The sequence below is a fragment of the Lepidothrix coronata genome, unplaced genomic scaffold (assembly GCF_001604755.1).
Source record: "Lepidothrix coronata isolate B3197 unplaced genomic scaffold, Lepidothrix_coronata-1.0 Scaffold305, whole genome shotgun sequence".
Classification (NCBI taxonomy): Eukaryota; Metazoa; Chordata; class Aves; order Passeriformes; family Pipridae; genus Lepidothrix; species Lepidothrix coronata.
In genome coordinates, this window is record NW_016690485.1 from 499,714 (window position 1) to 502,347 (window position 2,634).

The 2,634-nt window shown below is 61.4% G+C and overlaps 1 protein-coding gene across 1 annotated transcript in view; it reads left to right on the plus strand.

The window, feature by feature from the left end:
- RNF215 (ring finger protein 215) overlaps window positions 1-2,634 on the plus strand; it is a 15,848-nt gene that overhangs the window by 8,348 nt on the left and 4,866 nt on the right. The window lies entirely within an intron of this gene.

A 2,634-nucleotide genomic window follows, 5' to 3' on the forward strand; every position in this document is an offset into this window, starting at 1 on the left:
ATGGGGACAGGGGACAGAGGGAGGGCTCAGGCACTGACTGGAGGACAGGGGATTGGGGGCAGAGACACCAGGGACATGGGGGTCACCCTCCCACTGCCAGGTCCTGGGTCCCCAGGGAGAGGGGACCTCCCCGAGGGGGAACCCCAGCCAGGAAGGGAGGCCTGGCCAGGAGAAGAGCTCTCTGCAGGTGCCACAGCCCCTGGCAATCACAACCACTCTGGTCAGGGTCCAGAGCAGGGGAAGGTTCTCCTGTCCCCATTGTCCCCTCCAATGAGGCTGTGCATGTCCCATGGAGCCGTGGATGTCCCATGGATCCCCATGTCCCCCATGGACACATGGGTATCCCATGGAGCGCTGCATGTCCAATGGAGCCATATGTGTCCCATGGAGCTGTGGATGTCCCATGGATGTCCAATGAAGTCATACATGTCCAAGGATATCCCATGGAAGCATCCCTGTCCCATGAAACATGTCCCCTGGGGCTGTGGATGTCCCACAGAGCCATGTGTCCCCCACAGACCTGTGGATGTCTCATGGAACCACATGGAGCTGTGCATGTCCCAAGGAGCCATACATGTGCCGTGGAGTCATATGTGTCCCTTAGGTTTGTGTGTGTCCCATGGACCCATGGATGTCCCATGGAGCCATCCATGCCCCCTGGAACCACAGGAAGCCATCCATATCCCACAAACCTCTGGATGCTCCCCGGAGCCATTCACACCCTGTGCGTGTCCCTCGTGTGTCCCCTCTGTGGGGCAGCTCTGGCAGCAGCCGCCTCCCAGGCCCTGTTTTGGTGTCCCTCCCCAAACCCACACAGTCCTCCACACCGGTTCCCAGGCCGGCCGTGCCCCTGGATGTTGTTTATGGCACAGCCGGCCCGTCGCAATCGGAGTGTTTCGTGTGGTTAAACCGGCTCCTGTTCGGCCGTGGGAGGAGAACCGTGCCCAGCCTGTGATTAAACCCCCGCAGTTACGACACACCAGGGACACAGGGGACACAGGGACACGCCCAGACCCATCCCACGGCACCCAGAGCTGGGTCCCACGGCCCCGAGCCCCGTCCCCAGTGTGGCCCCTGCCCAAAGCAGGTCAGTCCAGGCCCGTGCCGGGGCTAATCCAGCCAGCAAATCCTCCTGGTGGCACATGAGCTGGGCACACGTGGCAGGAGCTGGGCCGGGAGCGTCTGGCACCAACTGGGGTGGGGGTGTTGAGGTGTCAGGTGTGGGGGACAGTGGGGTTTTGGGGTACTCAGGTGTCAGTGTGTGTCCTTGTTGCCCAGGTTTGTGTCCCTGTCACCCCAGTGTGTGCCTGTGTCACCCAGGTGTGCCACTGTGTCACCCAGCTGTGTGTCCATGTCACCCAGGTGTGTGTTCCTGGCACCCAGGTGTGCGTCCCTGTTGCCCAGGTGTGCATCCACGTCACCCAGATGTGTGTCCCTGTCACCCAGGGTGTGCCTGTGTCACCCAAGTGTGTGTCCCTGTCACCCAGCTGTGTCCATGTCTCCCAGCTGCATATGCCTGTGTCACACAGGTGTGTGTCCCTGTCACCCACCTGCATGTCCATGTTGCTCAGGTGCATGTCCCTGTCACCCAGATGTGTGTGCCCGTGTCACCCAGCTGTGTGTGCCTGTCACCCAGCTGTGTGTGCCTGTCACCCAGGTGTGTGCCACGGCTGTGGGTGCATGGATGGGGTGCCCATGTGTGCAGGGCTGTGTGTCCCTGTTTCCTCCTGGCTGTGTCCCCCAGAGCACACGTGTCCCTCTGTTCCCATGGTACCCCATGTGCCCCCACATCCACATGGAGATGGGCTGTGTGTCCGTGCCTGTCCCTGTCTCTGCCTCTCCTTCTCCTGGTGTCAGTCACTTTCCTGGTCCCACAGTCCGTCTCTGTCCCTGTCCTGCTGCCTGTGCTGGTTCCTGTCCCTATCTCAGTCCCTGTCCCTCTCCCTATCCTGGTGCCAGTTCCCATCCTGGTCCCAGCCTTAGTTCCTTCTCTCTCCTGCTCCCAGTCCCTGTGCCTCTCCTGCTCCCCATCCTCCTCCTGGTCCCCACCCCTGTTCCTGTCCCGGTCTCATTCCTCTCCTTGTCACTGCCCCGTCCCTGTCCCAGTGCCAGTTTCTGTCCCGGTCCTGCCCCTTGTCCCTGTGTCAGTCTCGATCCTGCTCCCTGTCCCTCTCCCTGTTCCCAGTGCCATTCCTGTCCCTGCCCTGTCCTGCTGCCCAGCCTGGTCTCAGCCCTTTTCCCCATCTCAGTCCTGGTCTCAGCTCCCTGTCCCTCTCCTGATCTCTGTTCTCATCCCCATCCCTACCCCTGTCCCGGTCCTTGTCCTTGTCCCTGTCCCAGTCTCAGTCCCTGCTCCTTGTCACTGTACTTCTCCTGGTCCACATCCTCATCCAGGTCCTCACCCCCTTCCCATCTCAGTCTCTGCCTCTATCCTTATCCCTATCCCCGTCCCCTGCCCGTGTCCCTATCCCTGTTCTGGTCCCTCTCCGTCTCCCTATCCCTGTCCCCGGCCCATGTCCTGATCTCTATCCCCATCCCCATCCCCATCCCCATCCCCATCCCCATCCTCATCCCCATCCCCATCCCCATCCCCATTCTCATCCCCATCCCCATCCCCATCCCCATCCCCATCCC